Source organism: Emys orbicularis, chromosome 5 (genome assembly GCF_028017835.1).
Source record: "Emys orbicularis isolate rEmyOrb1 chromosome 5, rEmyOrb1.hap1, whole genome shotgun sequence".
In the NCBI taxonomy this organism is placed as follows: Eukaryota; Metazoa; Chordata; order Testudines; family Emydidae; genus Emys; species Emys orbicularis.
Window position 1 is genome coordinate 41,730,390 of NC_088687.1, and position 18,141 is coordinate 41,748,530.

The following is an 18,141-nucleotide window of genomic DNA, read 5'->3' on the forward strand; positions in this document are numbered from 1 at the left end:
AAGGTATGCACCAAGATTTGGTTATTTCTTTATATGAACGTCTGACCTTTTTTTTTTTTTTTTTTTTAATTTAAGGTTAAAACTTGCACAAAACATCCTGCCTCTAATATCACACAAGATTAAAATAAAAAGAATGAAAAAAACGTAGTGTCCTAGAATAGGAAGATGGCTTCTGTAACAACAATAGTTAGTATTTTGAATGACCTTCCCATCTAACTTTCTATCAGTTTGTATCACTAAAATATTGTATGATCTTCAGAGATAGATTCTAAACAGTAAAGAAGGGAGGATATGGCATTTCAGATATTAAACAATATTATTAGGTAGCTCTAGAAAAGCCTTGGCTGATCGCCTACTGCTGCAGTACCAATGTGGCAATCCTGAGCGAGGGGGAGAAGATCACATTGAAAACAGTAATATCAGGTACTCTAAAAGGAAAAACCTTCAACTTCATGCACACTCACATCTATCTACCTGCACATATAGATGTAGATAGATACTGTAGTATGTAGGGTCCCCAACTTGCAATGAGGGGAGAACCTGACAGCTGTAGGGAGCCCCATAAGTTTCAAGGAGGCTCTGCAGGGGCACAGGGCCCAAATCAAATAATGTACAGGCTTGGGCTCTGAATCTACATCATGATGCACCTTGCATGCAAAACGAGGGTGGGAACACCATACACAACCCTGGACAAAAGCATTAACAATTTAGTCAAAATATTTCCCATTTTTAGTTCAAAATATTTTCAGATGGAAACATTTCTAACCAGCTACAAAAAGCCCCCACCCCTGAAAAAAAGCAAAATTTTGCATAGTTTTTTTCTTCCACCATTTAAAATGGCGGGGGCAGAATTTTCCAGCCACCTCCCCTGGTATAGTCCCTATATACTGAAATTAAATATCCCATTAAATTTGTATATAGTCAACTTTGCTGTTATAGGTTCAGTCGTTTTCATTGCTTGAGTGTAGCGGGATTTTTATTACATTTATTATTAAATCTTCTGTTTTTTAACAATGTGGGTTTTTTGTTTTTGTTTTGTTTTTGTTGTTTGGTTTTTTTGCACTCATTGCTCATAAACTCTCATCCCTAGTATCAAATGGCTTTTCTAGGCTTGTCAGAATGGCTTGATTACAGAGGCAGGGCTAATAGCAATGTGTCGGTACTGGCATAGTAGAGTTACCCTTATGGTGCAAACGTGATATGTTTTATCCTAATCTGGGCGATGAATATTATACATAGGTATATATAAGGTCTTCTAAACCACAGCCCTTGACTCAGTACCACCCACTCCTTTAACAGGACTGTGCAATGATCCCAAGGCACCTGCTGTGAGGGAGTGGGGTATACTGTAAAGATGGCAGAGTGGGACTGGACATAGTAATATGTGTAGGGAAACTACTGTTCACCTAATGAATAATAGCAAAATCATTTATCTTTTCCTTTGCTTGCCTCTATTGCACTATTCACAGTAAAGTTATAGCCCAGTAGGGTTTATCCTCTCCCCATACACACACTGCTGAAGGATGAGATAGAGATGTAATGAGAGCAGGAGATTCTGCTGTTGTCACTTATTCATGCTTTTGCCTTTCCTTTCAAAGAGCAAAACCTTGGGTCCATTGGTCATAAGGCCATAAGCTAAACACAAAAGTATAGGGTTAAGTTAAGAGGAAGCAAGTCAGTGGCTGAGAGAGAGAGGGCTGAGAACCCAGAAGCGATGAGGTGGCTCAAATGAACAAAGCTCCAGGAGAGTTTTAGAAAGGAGGGAGAAGAGAGGTCAAGGTTGGTAGACTGGAGTGACCTGATGTTTAAGCAGGTAGGTACGAAATTGAGTGTGTGTTATAGGCTGTTGTGAGTACAAGGAGAGCCTGAAACCTTGAAGGGAAATCTCTGATTAGACTGTTTAGGAAGCCTGTGAATGTAACAGACAATATGAGTATGATGGTCACAAATGACAACTGTTTTCATCTCAGAAAACAATCAATATCTAAACAATTCAAGAACAACATTTCTGTCTCGTCTGTAGAGCTCTTTCACAGAATCCATAGGAAAGAGAAAATGGCAAATTTTCTGTCAGATTTTTTATTTGGGTAGAAGGTTGCCGTAAAGATTGCCTTTTCTCAGAAAAGTGACTGCGTAAGAATGGCATCTTACCCTACAGAGCTACTTTCTAGGTGTATTAAAAGTCGTGTCTGCTCAGTGATTAAAATAACTGTCCTGCTTTTTACTCCTGTTAGCCCTGCAAAGCCAACACAACTAAGAAATAAGGAGAGTAATGTTATTCTAATCTTCTAGGTCTTCAACAGAATGAAATTCCAACTAGTTCTACCTGTGCAAAGCCATTGAAGGACAGGTGTAATGGACCTGTATTTCTGGCGATGAGGGAACCATAAAGTCTAGCTTGACCCTCAGAGCCCTGACTGGATTTTTAAGGCTGGAATTAAAAACCAACCAACCAACCCTTCAACCTGTACATTGATCATATATAACAGAAAAGTACAGCTAAGAGAAAATACATGTGCAGCCCCACAGTGACACTTTTACAAACTGACTTTTGAGAGCTGGCCTACTCTTTGAGATCTTACAGTAAATGTCATTGTCTGAATTAACAGTACTCCTAGCAGTTGTTCGGTATACAAATCAAATGACTCTGAGAAGATTAAATTAGACTTCCACCTAAATATGAATTGGGGGTTGGGGAATGGATAGCGCACCAACTAACAAACAACTTTCTAAACCATAAACAGGCTTCAAATAAATTTAACAGCAGCTTACCTGATTGTGCTAGCTTTTCAATGTGGGAGCTTGCCAAAAGTTATATATTGTTTTACTCTGAAATGCAGCTTCTACATATGCTGAGATTTTATGAAACTTAACTAGTATTTATATTAGTCTTCTATTATGAAACTACTATTAAAATAATCCTTCAGAATATCAAAATTGCTTGCAGGCTAAATGAGACCTCATTGGCACTGACTATAGGACAAAGTCTGGAGACCTCATTTTTTCCTATTGTAGTGCCAAATCTATCTAAAAGCTGCACCTGAGAGTAACACTTTTTAATAGGCAATGCTCCTTTGGCCTCACTTTAAGAAAGATAAGCTCCTATTCCCAAGGCCTGTTTAGTGATTACTATTTTAATAGAAAATGAATGTTTGACTTGCACAACTGCACATTCTAACAGGAAGGCAGAGTTGGAATTTGGTTTTTGTGGTCTATATTTAAAACAAAAGCACAAACAAAAGATGGGGGAGAAATAAGACTTGTTTCAAAGGATGCATTCAGTTATGTTTTTTCAGCCAGATTATGATTTTGACTGAAGGGAGATAGAATAGATTCTTACCATATGTTGATTTAAATATCTTAAGGCTATTTTTGTGAAGGTTTGCTGTATTTGAATTAAATTAAATTTTTAAAAATGCATTCCTAACTACAGCTGTATGTACAGTTAGGTGTACTTTGACATGAATCCTTGAAATATTATCAATTCAAATAATGTGCCTCATGATCTGTCAATAGAAAACATTTGTAAAAACAGATGGTAGCATTACAGTTTGCTGTCAATGGATAGGCTGAGTTCAAGGTCCAGTTCTTGGTGAGTGAACCAAGGAAGGTTTGGAGATTTGGATCATACATTGATCCAAACTTACCTTTGTGATCTGGAAATTGGGCTGGAAATCTCTTATTATCAGGCTTTCTCATGAGACTTCCAGAATGTTTTGGTTATGGTCATGCAGAAAACACAATTGGACCAGTCACTTCAGAACTTCCACCTTCAGCCAAAAAACCAAGAAGTGCTGAGATGCACAAAAATTAAGATTTAGCAGCAAAACACTTTTTTTCAAGATTGAAAAAGAAGTTCAGATTTGGTTCAGTCTAACTTTTAAGTGAATATTTAGGTCACTTAATTTTTCTGCACAGTGGCTCATCCCCATTACTCTTCACCTATTGCATAATTATTCCCATTAAATGAGTGAGCAGCTGAAAGAATCTTTTTTATTTTAATGAATTGCAGCATGTTATACCAATCTGAGTTTTGCAGAGCAATCAAGTACAAATATAAAAACTGTGATCCATGGAGGTGAAGTAGCTGAAATCACTGAAGGCATGACTCATTTAAAAAAAAATTGCAGAGGTGTTATTTTTGTGAGTGTTGTGAATGTTCAGGTGTCTTGTGCTGATCTAATTAATCAAGAAGCCATCAATGTGATTCACAAAGTTTGCAATATGCAAGCAAATTTCACTCTTCCTCTGAAACTGAAATACAGTCATAGAAAATACTAGAGACCTTTTTCACCCTTAAGGTGGGCTTCTGATCAGACCACTGCTTCCTATAAAATATCAATTAAAATTTACCAATTAAGGTCATATTCTGATGCTCTTGCTCATATAGAGTAGCATCCTACTTCACACCAACCCATATAGGTTTCAATGGGATGAACAGAAGACTATTTCTTAGTATGAGTGACTGTATAGGTTAAGTTCTGGATCATCACAGTTGCGTAAGAACACGCTCCCATTGTTTCAGTCAAGGGTCTGAAGTGGCATAGATTTAGTGTCAAAGAAGAAGAAAAGAAAGAATGCACTATTTATTACCAAGCCTCATGAATATTTGAACACCCTCTTGTTGTTGTTTATGTGGAGCTTGGGGATTAGGTTTCAGAGTGGTAGCTGTGTTAGTCTGTATCAGCAAAAACAGTGAGAAGTCCTTGTGGCACCTTAGAGACTAACAAATTTATTTGGGCATAAGCTTTCATGGGCTAAAACCCACGTCATCAGTTGCATGGAGTGAAAAATACAGTAAGCAGTATATATATCACAGCACATGTAAAGATGGGAGTTGCCTTACCAAGTGGGGGGTCAGTGCTAACAAGGCCAATTCAATTAAGGTGGAAGTGGCCTATTCTCAACAGTTGACAAGAAGGGGTGAATATCAAGAGAGGGAAAATTACTTTTGTAGTGCTAACGAGGCCAATGCAATCAAGGTGGACATGGCCCATTTCCAACAAATTGGGTAGGAATTTATCCATGCAACTCTCATGCACACCAATTAACCCTTTCATTGCTGACATGTAATTGCATTTATACTTATGGAACCATTGTTTCAAATTAATAGATTACTGAAGCACAGCAAGTTCAACTAGCCTTACTGGTCAAGAGCATCTCCTGAACAGCTCAGGAAAAATTTTCCGCAAAGACACAGTTCAAAGGAAAGCAATAGAAGTTAATGTACCATATACCACTATTTCTCTAAACTGGAACTTAATCAAAGGGTGTCAAATAATAGTTTGCAATACTGTAAGTTAATACTGTCACTTCCTCTATGAGAGGTATCAGGGAATGGAATGGAAAGTCAAAGTTGCAAAGGAAGAGAACATACATTTGGGCCATTTTAGGATTTTGTTATAATGTCAAACAGGACATTCTAATAGAGTCTATCTATCACAACGGAATGTATTGAATTATGAGGCCCTCATTACAGGTTCTAGCTAAGTTCAGCTCAGGGTAGGACCTGACGGGCAACAAGAGTGGCTTTAACCCATATCTGAACAGCGTGTATTCTGGGGCTGGTCATTCACATTTTAGAGCAGTCTAAAGGCTGATCTAAACTGCAGCCCCAAGAAGCTGTTGCAACTGCCAAGAATACCCAAACTGTCTGGCCATACCCCTTTCCCTGGCCATGACCCTAGCATGGGGCTGCAAGGGAGGGTCACCTTACATTAGCACTAGACCTCCAGGGAAGCCCTACATGGCAGGGGCAATCCCTAAGGGCCAAATCTGGCCACTCTGTTTCATTAATGTCTGGTGTACAAGAGCAGTTTTAGACTCATGAACTGGGCCCTTAAAGTTTGCACAACTCTTTGAACATGTAAAGCATTGTATACTTGTGAAATATTATTTCACATTAATTTTCTGAAAAGCCTTTTTAAAAAATAAAAGTTATTTACTACCTTGAGCATCTACCACAGGTGGCTGCAGTAAAGTTATCAAAGATGTGGGAGACAATCATTAAAAGCGGGGATTTTAAGATCCCTCTGACAAATAACAGATGGCTATTAGGGCTGCCTCAAGAGGACGGATGTTGCTTGGAAGCAGCACACTTGTAAATTTCTGTTGTTGACAGTACCTAAGATTAATTATGACTGGTGTATATTATTTTACCTACATACCCCTAGAGCCCAGACTCCAGCTTGGAGAAAACTGATATGCAGATTTAAATCAAGTGGCTTAGGGTTCTTGCTGCTGGGTTTATTTGCATGGCTTTTCTGTTAAACACTTTCAGTGACTAATGTGACATTGACCAATAGCATCCCCTGATTTAAAGTTTGGGATCAATAAATGGAGGGTGTTTAAACTAATTACACATACAGTATTGCTGCAAAATGCTTCCTATCTTATTTTAAATGAGAGAGAACCTATAAACTGAATGGGATTTTGAGAGATGATTAAAATGGCTGGCTAATGAATAGGGCACTTTTTTTTTTTTTTTTTCAGAACTACTGCACATATCAATGGAGATTACACATTAAAAATGCTATCTAGCTAAACTTTTTTCTCTTTTTATTTTAATTTTATAACAATAATAATATGAAGTCTTGGTCCAGGAGATTTCCCAAACCTTAATGACCAGCTCCAGCTGATCAACTCCTCCCAGTTAGTAATTAGTCTTTAGGAAGCAACCTGAGCCTACATCATTATTGTTAATCAAAATTAGCAATTTGCCTGCTTTACCCCCTAGCCAAATTTGTTCTCATTTACAATGGCTCAGATCTCGTTTTGGATTAAATAAATTTTGTAGGAGATGAAGAAAGAACAAAGATGTCCTGCAACTTGTTATTAAAGCTGATCAAATGATCAGATAACTCAAGATCTAATAAAAGAACATCTTGGTGAACTCAACAACTTATAGTAAACATTACTGGTCTACGCTCCTACCTAATTAAGACAGTTGATTCCTAATTCTCTTTCTTATACACCATCAATTCACTAACCTATAGCAAGTATGTCTCTTGCCTCTAGAATATGACTTGTTTTGTTGTTAGATGTAAGATTTATGAATTGCCTCTGTCACTTTAAGTTGCTAGATGCCGTGATGTACTAACGATACTCTACAGATTTTGCTTTAACATCTCTAGCAAATCACATTCTATTTTCCCTCTTTAAAAATGCAGGCTTGCTTGTGAAAGCCGTATCAGTCCTTTGACAAGCCTCTACAGTTACTTTCTCTTGCATGCTCATCCTCACCATTACCTTACAGGGAGTTTTCTTGCTATATCTTCTAACTCATCCTCGTAACCCAGATCAAACCTTACTCCAGAGTCCAGTTTTTTCACTGAAATGCCACATGACTTCAGAAACACAACTGTGTTCATTAACCACATTATCCATAGCCATCTATCTCTTCATTTTCTTGTAGATTACTGTATATTTAGAGTACTGTTCACTTACTGTATTTATCTAGCTAGACTAAATATATATTTATATCCAGTCAGTTTGCTTTTTTTCTTACCTCTGTATTCACAACATCTTGCTGAGATGTCCTACACAGGCTCCTTATCCTGAATACTGGGGGCTTTTTATTGTTTGCTTTGTTAATTTCCTTGCCTTGCAAGCAATCCAGCTTTGGTACAATCACTGTTTAGAAGCCTGGGGTATGCTTCTGTACTGCGAGGGTTTTTCTTTAATCAACATATGGGCTATAATATAGTGGTTGTTTTGAATCTGATGTCATGGGGAAAAGTATTGCTTCAGGCAACGTGGAAATTTGCCCAGATACTTTCAAGTTGTTTCTTCCTTGAGTATAATATCATCTATTTGAGACTTTTAACTTGCCTTCTAATGGTTATTTGTACTCACCCGTAACTACTTTCCAGTCCAAATATAGCACTACTAGAGTTAACAAACCCAAGCTATGGTTCTGCTTATGGAGTGTGTTTAACAATCCAAACCAAATCCTTTCTGAAATGCCATGGTCCAACTTGTCATAAAATTTGAGAGGTTTATTAGGACTCTGTCTGCAGACATTTTAAAATGACTCCTTGTGTTTTTAAAGTTAGAAAAATCATGCAGAAATGACATATTTTTCAGCTGTTTGTTATATTTTACTCCTATTGAACTCTTCTTAGGATGAAGCAAAGTGATCAAGCATGCACAACCAAGGCTCCTATTGACCAATGATGATTTTAGATGTGTAAGAAATTCAGGGACGAGCCCTTTTTCAGTCAGTTAGGACTGCAGTAGCATCCTAGAAAATATCCAGTACCTACTTTAAAATAATAGCTGAAATAATGGCATAAGCCTGATTATTGAACACAAAGAAAATCAACTAATGTAACCGATGTAACTCAACGGACTAAACACTGCTGATTTATACCAGCTGTGCCCTGGAGCTTAAATTTTAGTGAAGTTAATATGCAGGACCAGTGAGCAATCCTACCAAACATTAATATCCTATTAAGATGTATAAAAGATACTAGTTTAGTATGAAACACATCTGAGACTGGTTATCCCTCTTTTTCTGTCTCTTTTTGTATTAATATTTTTGCAGTTGCTTTAATTGCTTTAAGAAAACAAAAATCTATGATATGCAAAAGAAAGTTTGTTTGGCTTTCTAGTCCTACACATATTGTATTAATAAAATACAAGAAGCTGAGGAGCCTGAGTGCATGAACAGTGCATTCGGAACATTCAGCAAACATATGACAATTTCTACTATGCACATGCAAACTGGGATTCTTCCATGGTTTATAACTCAGCCAGATCAGGGTGGATTTTCATGGGGACAGCGAAAGACATCTTTTTGACCTTAGGACTGTCTCTCTGCCAAATTATAAACTCCAGCTTTACACCATTGAAACACTCAAACACTTCAAAAAACAGATGGAAAAAACATGAACATTGGCAAAACAATCTTATAGTAAGTAGGTTCTTTCTTAAAAATAACTGAAGTATTTTCTCTCTATTTATTTATTTGTTTATTTATTTATATAAACCTTCATTTTCCGGAGGGAGAGACCAAGGATAGCAAATTTCAACCTGAATGGTTAAAGTTTGTCAAAGCTATAGGCAAGTTGAAAATGAAGGTTTATAATGTTAGGCATAATGTTGTTAGGCAACCTTTTTTACGCTCAGCAGCACAATCAGCTCTCCCAATAATAAGGGTGAAAACAACCGAGTGGAGGTTCTGGTTAGGGTGTGTTAGCAGATAGCTAACATTACATAGAATTACAAGGAAACAAACTCAGAAAGTTGTTCTGAAAGGTTTTCTATGTCTGAATGAGGTAGGTTGTTTTAATACTTTCTGAGTAGCTATCTACATTAGTACAGTACATTATACCACACATGCCATTTATTGGTATAGCACTAGTTTCTTACATTGCTATTCAGGTTAACTAATGTTGGCTTAAGATTTTACAACTTTTTCAGCTGTAAAAAGGACAAGGAAGCTGAATCAGTGCTTTTAGTTTAGTCCATCTCATGGTTCTATTGTTGCACATCTCAGTGTGCAGGTAGGCTTTGTCTTGCTATTGTGAAAGTATATAAAACTTTCATTTAAATTGATGACATAGGTGAAGGAAGAGAAACATTTATGGCACTAATGGTTCCATCTTGCAAGTGCTAAATATTTGTCTCTGGCACACTCTGACCTGGATTGTGTGCTTGCTTAATGTGATTGATGTGAGATGATTTTGGTCATACTCTGTAAGGTGACCTTGTTGCTTTTCAGCAGTACATTGAATGAGGGCTAGCCCAGTGTGATCTGACTTTGCTATCCACTGTGATTTTTATGTCCTTCAGGAGCAGTGCAATATTATATAATGTGGATGGCTGAAACGTCACAATCAGGGAAGTCATTGTTTGCTTGACGTTAGCTGTGGAAGAACTGATGAAGATTCTAAAAATGTAAATAATGAAAAAGGGCCAAAATATGCAGGTCTTCCTTAGGTAAAACTCCCAGTGAATGCAGTGAGAGCCTAGGAATGAAATATTTCACCAAAAGAGACTAAAAAACATATCCACCTAGTAAAATGTACAAGATTTCAGCATAAGTTCTTTGGACCAGAATGCAGCAGGAAAATATGTAAAAAACAATAGGACTTAGAAACAACATCTTTGATCCCTTGTTTAAAGGAATAAACCTGAATGCAGACCTCAGTTTGATGAAAATTTGAGGTATTTCCTTGCCATCCTGCATCACTTATTGTATTTCTAATAGACCTATCACCATTCTACCTAGGCAGATTCACTGCCCTGATCTGCTCAGGCAGTGTGAGGGGAATCTAAGTGACCCACATCTCCCCAGCTGGTGATTTCCCCCAGTTTGGAGGAGTCTTCTGCAGGCAGGGAGCTGGTGCAGCTGGTTCCTTCAGCATCACACTGTGTAGGGAGTGTGCAGAGATGGGGAGAGAGCATGGCCAGAGTGTGGCTGGGATAGCCAGAACACAGCACAGACAGTCTCTTGGAGATGGTTGACAGCTGGCATGAGGTAGAGCAGCTCCCGTGCTGCTCTTACCTATGTTATGGCTCAGGAGGAGCTGAGCAGGGAATGGGGTAGCTATAACGGGCATCCTTCTCTGCTGCATGAAACAGATCTGGGTGACAACAGAGAATCTGACCTTCTGAGGCACACATGGTAATGAGAATTGAGTGTATGTTCTCATGCTCGTGTTTAGGGATCTTATATTGAGATTTATTCATTAACTATTTTAGCACTAGAGTTTTTAAAATAGCATAAAATCTATCCAAGATATTTTTGCTATTCGTAATTCCTATTGTTGCACATCCCTATGGAGGATCAAATCTGATGTTATTAGTGGTGCGATATCTACTTGTATAAATAAGCTCCCAGAATGTTCTCTTGTGCCTTCAGAACAGATTAGCCAGTCAGGATAAATTTTTCAAAAGTGCCTAAGTGACTTAGGTGCCTAAATCCTGTTCTACTGAGTGGTACTGGTGACTACATGGGTCAACCCTCTTTTTTGAGACAGGACATGAATTTACTCTTCAATTAAAATAACTGCCTGGATAAGTTAATCACAAGCCCCCCCACCTAAGACACAAGGGGTTGTGAGCCCTCCTGGGAGTTTTGTTCTGAGTGGGTGCAGGGGTTTTGTTGAATATACTGCTTACGTAAGAGGTGTGTGCGCGAGAGAGAGGGAGATAGGGGTCAGAACGCACACAGTGAGAGAGACTCAGGGCCAGAGCAAGAAAGCCAAGCAGCTGCCTGGTGTGACTCTGAAGAAGCCTAGAGAGAGGTTTGGGTCAAGGCTTCTGGCTGAACAAAGCTTGGGCCTGTAAGCTAAGAAACTGCTCCTTTCGGTTTTGATTCCTCCTGCAGTCAGAGAAACAGGACTTATACATTCCTTGTAAATGAACAAGACCACGGCAACAAAAACAACAGACTATCATCATTTTCTACTCCCAGCTGGGACATCCCCAGGGCCCAAACTCTGACTAGCCAGTTGGGTCAAAAAGGGGTAACAATCCCATTTTCAAAAGTGACTTAGGTACATAGGGGCCAGATTTTTAAAGAGTCATATAGGTTCTTACTGGGATTTTTCATTGGGAGTTAAGTGTCTAGGCACCTAGTGATATTTTCAAAATTGCTTATCTGCATCTTTAGAGGCCGAAATACCTTTAAAAATCTGGCCCCTTGTGCCTTAGTCTCATTGAAAGTGCCAAAGTCACTGTTCTTTTTTTCTTTTCTTTTTTTTTAGGGCATTTGGGTTCCTAAGTAACTTAGGCACATTTGAAAATTCTTTCCAGATGAATGCCAAGATAAGCTATCAGCATTAGTCAGTAATCCAAGAGAGAAAATAAAGTTTATGGAATAGCTAGTGAAGGCTGATCCTAAAGAAGGCTGTAGGTTTGGTTAAGATAACTTTTGGATAATTATCTGCTTTTTTGAGGCTTACCCAAACCTCTGCTTTGGGAAATCATGCAAGCACAGGCTTTCCTGTAAGACTTCCAGTATTTCCTGGTTACAGCCAGGAAAGGAATAGTGCAAGAGCAGCCTCTCTCAAGATATTTTAGTTTCTGGTAAAAAAACAATAAGTATAGAGTGTAGAGGTGAAAAGTGTGTGTGTGTGTGTGTGTGTGTGTGTGTGTGTGTTTTAACAGACCCCTAATATGGGGTTGGTTCAGTTCCAGTTATGGGTGAAGGTTAATCTGAATCAATTTTGGCAAATTGTTTGAGTGAAAAAAGAAAAATATTGGAAATGTTAAAATGGGAAACTTTGTCTTTTCCCTTGGCATTTTTCAATGCTGGAGATCCTGGTAATTGAAACCAGCAGGTGTCACCTGAAAGGACCAGTTGGGGTTACTGTTGCTTTCTCTTTAACCAGAAACAGAGGTGATGTTCTAGGTGACATTTCCAAGGCTTAAAGGACTATAAAGCTAAGAAGGTTCCTAATGCAGGAAATTGTAGGAGTAAGAAAGCAGCCAGCTGGCAGTGACGGGAGATGCTGCAACTCCCTTCTTCTGTGTTACTGCTGCTCCCTGCTGTAGGAGATTGGTTTTTTAAAACTAGACATGATAAGATTTAGGATGTTACTTTATCTTTGTATCTGCTGTGTTCAGACATCCACAAAATATTAATTAAAAAAACCAAGCTTTTCCCATCGTATCCCTCAATATATGTTGACATTCAAAGAGCAAAAGCCAATGAACTTTTCCCCACTCCCTATGATTAATTGGCCCATTTGCTGGGGTTCCCCTCTGATAACTGAGCCTTTTTTTCTCCAGTTGAAACGTCTTGATTTTTATGGAGACAAGTTTATGTGCCACTATTTAGATACATTAAAAAAAATCTCAGAAAATCTTTCAAAGATCAGATACAAAGCTAAACAACCTCCGTTTTGCAGCTTAGTTTGGATTCATCAGTTCCATCCATAAACATTTTTAACACCTGCATAACTCCACTTCTGCAGGTTATTTCCAGAAGCAGTTGAATGATCCTTTGCAAGGGTATAGCCGACTGAGAATAAGCAAAACCTAGCTATGTCAAATTGCTGTAATTCTCAGCAATCAAAAACAGAAGCAAAACATGATGACAATACACATTAATTTGACTGCAAAGATTACAAACATTTGTTTTGTCTGATAATATCTTATTAACTCCAATCAAAAATCTCCTTTGAGTAGGTTTGGTGTCACAGATGGGGGTGGGCAAATGTATCAGGACTTAGTATTCGTATTTTTCTCATTATGTTCAAAATAAGCTTCAAAAGAGAGCATTTTTCTTTTTCCTTTGATTTATGTTAATTTTAATTAAGAAGAAACCAAAGCTGCAGACATGAAACTCACACGGGCAATCTCTGAAAAATGCTGTTTGAAAAGACATAGGAATTGCAAATGGGTTCCCGTCGCTAATCCATACATGTTGTTTTGCTTATTCTCAGTCAGCTAATTCACACATGCTGTTAGCAGGTTTGAAATGCAGATGATCAGTTCATATTTGAAAGCATATCAAGTTTCCACCTCATTCCAGTAACAGATGGCAAAATAACAGGAAAGGCAAGTCTCAGTTTTCAAGGTTCTGGCCTTTTCACTGCCTTGGTCACACAATGGATGGCAAAGCTCATTGTACCACTGAATGGTGAAAACATTGTAGATGTTTTGGTGGAAGGATCTAGATGCAGTGATGTGCTGGAAGTGGCTATTGGAGGCAGTTCCCAGGAATTCCTTGTTAAAAGTCTACCACAAAGTTCTGAATAATTTCCCATCTTATGGAGTCACCTCTCTGAGTACTGTTAAATCCTCTCTGCACAATACTTCTGAAGGGCAACATATTTTGCTTTCATAATGGACTGTATTGCACTAAATTGGAGGTATATTTAAAACATTATAAAACCCAAAAGGGGAAATTTCTCCCTCCACCCCCACCCAAGGTCTTCACCCTCAAACCTCATTTCAATTATGCAAGGTGAATACCATGCTACATTGTCCATATGCTAAACATCATAATTCCAGCAAAGTGCACACAATAAGCTTCCTTGGCTGGTGGTGTTGCCACCCTCATCTATTACTATTTAATTTGTTTTTATGGTAGTGCCTAGGAGTCCTAGTCATGATCCACAACCCCATTGTGCTAGGCCCTGTATAACCACAGAAAAAAACCACAGTACCTTCCCCAAAGAATGTACAATTTAAGTATAAGACAAGAGACAACAGATGGATACAGACACCCGGGGGAGTACAAGAAAACAATGAGACAGTATTGGTCAGCATGGTATCCACTGGTCTTTCCATTGGATAGCGGCCTAACCATTGTCAAGTTTTAGGCAGGCATCATGGCAAAATGGAGCTATGAAGAGGTATCTGAAGGTGGATAATGAGGAAGCTTTGCAGATGTTTATGGGGAGCACCTCCCCAGTGTGTGGGGCAGCACAGAAGGCATGAAGGTGTGTGTTTGAAGATTTAACAAGTGGGCACTGGAAGCTGGCATCATTGGAGCCTGTTCAGAGATGAGCATCCACAGCTTGATAGCTAAAGTGAGATGATAGGTAGGATGGGGACTGGCTGAAGGGCCTTGAAAGTCAAGACAAGCATCTTATGTTTAATGCATTAGGAAAAAGGGAGCCAGTGGATGGATTCAGAGAGAGGGGTGATATGGTCAGAGCCAAGGGCCAGGGAAATGATCTTTGCAGCAGCATTCTAAATGGATATGAACAGAACAAGATTGCATTGTCAGGCCAGAGCACAAGATGTTGCTGTAATTGAGACACGAGATTATGAGAGCTTGGCACAGAGTTTTGACTGTGTGGCTAGTTAGGAAAGGCTGTATCTTAGATGTTATGCAGATAAAAAATTGGCAAGATGTAGATATAGCCTAGATTTGCAGACCTAGAAAGAGTGTCAAATCAAAGATGATGCCCAGGTTAGTGACTGTCAGGATAGTGGTGCTGTCCACAATGATTGAGAAAGGAGGTAGTGGGCAGGACTTGGGGGTGGGGGGGAAAGGAGCTCTGTTTTAGCCACATTTAGCTTGATCTGACTGCTAAACATTGACAAGGAGATGTCAGAGAGAGAGGCTGAGCTTTTAGTTTGGACAGAAGGAGACAGGTGTGGAGTAGAGGTAGATCTTTGAGTCATCAGCATAGAGATGGTAGTTGAATATGTGTTTGCTGCTTACCCAGTGGTAAGGGGTAGAGGGAGAAGAAAAGGGGACCAAGGACAGGTTCATGGTTTGTGATCAAGTCTGAATTAAGGTGAATGCTGGCAGAATAGGAGAAATGGAATAAAGAGGAATTTGACCTATAAGGAGGCTTTTTTCTCATTGATGCTATTAGTGTGGAGTAGCCAATTTCAGACAAGACAGACATACAGATGGGGAAAAGATCAGAAAACTAGCTGAGGGAATGCAAGTTTGGTGTCACAACTAGAGGGGCTAACCAGTGTTGAAATTATAAATGAAATGTCCCAGAAGATGAGGGTACATGGAGAAGAGGGCCAAAGATGGATTCTTGAGGCACTCCATGATGGAAAGAACCAGGGAGAAATGCATAGATTCCACTGGAAGTTAAAAAGAAGCAGTTCAACTATAGAATGCTTCTTCAAGTATATGACTGACATCTTGCACATACCCAAGCACATCCAGCTACACTGAACAAATTCCACTTGCTAGAAGTATCTGGTATGTTAGTCATATCAATGCTGCATAACAGTTGTCATAATTATAACAAAACTTCATACAACTCATCTCTTGTTATTTATTGTTTCAGTCAGTTTAGCTGGAGACAATAAAGAGACACTCATAGGCTGCCTTCTAAATCAGAAACACTAGAACCTTAAACAAAAATTAAAGCTTAGATTTTGGATGATATTGCAACTTTTGTCAGAGATTTTCCTATGCTGATGTAGATTGTCTACACACACGGAGTATTGTATGTGAAAATATAGTATCAGAATTCTATCGCTTTTGATTTTCACTAATGGAAAAACTACTTACATAGCTGGGGGTATCTAAGAGGTTTTTCACAGAGGGTTAATTTTTGCATGTAGTAAAATGAAGCAGTTTCCATTAAACCACATTGTGAATCTGTGGGCTGTTTCTTCAATAAGTAGCACTAGTTGAATAATATTTGTTGAATAATTTGATGGACTTTACTATATTTTTCAACAAAACATCCCACACTTTCTCCATATCATTCACCCACGTTATAGAACTGGGCAAATGATCTACGAATATACATTTTATGAATTTTTTTTCAAATAAAATATTTTTGACAGTTTTACCCAGCTGTATCAAAGTAGGCAATTTGTTTTCTGAAATGTAGATTTGATTTGATATCTCTATGCTTCCCCCTCAGCACTAATTTTTAGACTTGATTGTATGGCCTGAATGACAAATGACCAGGTGGGTTTATCAGTGGGCTGAGGTTAGGGGTTGAAAGAAACTAGCATAAGTAGAATGAAAACAACTTAGGCAGTGCATGAGGCAGTATGTGTCCATTATAATTAACACATCTCAGCTACTGTGCAAAATGTGTGAATGATATCTCAGCACCAGTTCCTTCAAGGGAAATTGGGGCTAGATTAGGAAAATTACAGTTGGTGTCTGTCCTCAGTACTCAAAGTTAAAGAGTTACCAACACATGGTAATTCCCTCATGTTATAGGTTGTTCCACCATGCAGACACTTGGAATTAAAATAGAAGAAAAGTTTTTGTGATAGCCTACTGTCAGATAATATGTTTTCTCCACTGGATTGGAGTGCACTTTTGTAGCAAATAATTAGTGGAACCGTTATTTACCATAGCTTTGGTTAGGCAGATGGGCATTTGAGACCATTGTCTACTAATTTATTAAAACATACCTGTCTCTACTGTTACCTTGTCTGCTTAGTCACCTGTTCTATGTTAACAAAATCCTAGATCGTGAGCTCTCTGGAGCAAGGATGGTTTTTGTGTGTGTTCAGTGCCTGGTAAAATGGGGGCTTACACCCTCTGTGAGGTTCTTAGGAGCTACCACAACAGAAAATAATACAAATGTTTTTTCCAAAGTAAATATACTAGATTGAATATATACATTTTCATGGATTCAAATGTAACAGTGGGGTCTTCCTAAAAACTGATGGTATGATATAGCCTTGGGCCAAATTCTTCTAGCATGCTGAAAGTGCTTGGCACAAGTCCAGAGTAGGTATTGGCCCTCCTCAAACCTTGGGCAGCTGGTCAGTCTCCAGCATGGAGCAGCCTGAAGCGTGATTTGGAAGCTTTCATCTTGGCCCTAACTCTTTCATTTACTACATTTAAAAAAAATGCAATCTGGGGGGGACCCAGATTCTCTGGTATGATCAAGCTGCACTCGGCATAAGAGTGAATGCAGGGGAGGAGTAAAGTTGACACTAATCCATCTTTCATAGAATCATAGAATATCAGGGTTGGAAGGGACCTCAGGAGGTCATCTAGTCCAACCCACTGCTCAAAGCAGGACCAATTCCCAACTAAATCATCCCAGCCAGGGTTTTGTCAAGCCTGACCTTTAAAACCTCTAAGGAAGGAGATTCCACCACCTCCCTAAGTAACCCATTCCAGTGCCTCACCACCCTCCTAGTGAAAAAGTTTTTTCTAATATCCAACCTAAATCTCCCCCACTGCAACTTGAGACCATTACTCCTTGTTCTGTCATCTGGTACCACTGAGAACAGTCTAGATCCATCCTCTTTGGAACCCCCTTTCAGGTAGTTGAAAGCAGCTATCAAATCCCCGCTCATTCTTCTCTTCTGGAGACTAAACAATCCCAGTTCCCTCAGCCTCTCCTCATAAGTCATGTGCTCCAGCCCCCTAATCATTTTTGTTGCCCTCCGCTGGACTCTTTCCAATTGTTCCACATCCTTCTTGTAGTGTGGGGCCCAAAACTGGACACAGTACTCCAGATGAGGCCTCACCAATGTCGAATAGAGGGGAATGATCATGTCCCTCGATCTACTGGCAATGCCCCTACTTATACAGCCCAAAATGCCGTTAACCTTCTTGGCAACAAGGGCACACTGTCGACTCATATCCTGCTTCTCGTCCACTGTAACCCCTAGGTCCTTTTCTGTGGAACTGCTCCCTAGCCATTCGGTCACTAGTCTGTAGCAGTGCATGGGATTCTTCCGTCCTAAGTGCAAGACTCTGCACTTGCCCTTGTTGAACCTCAT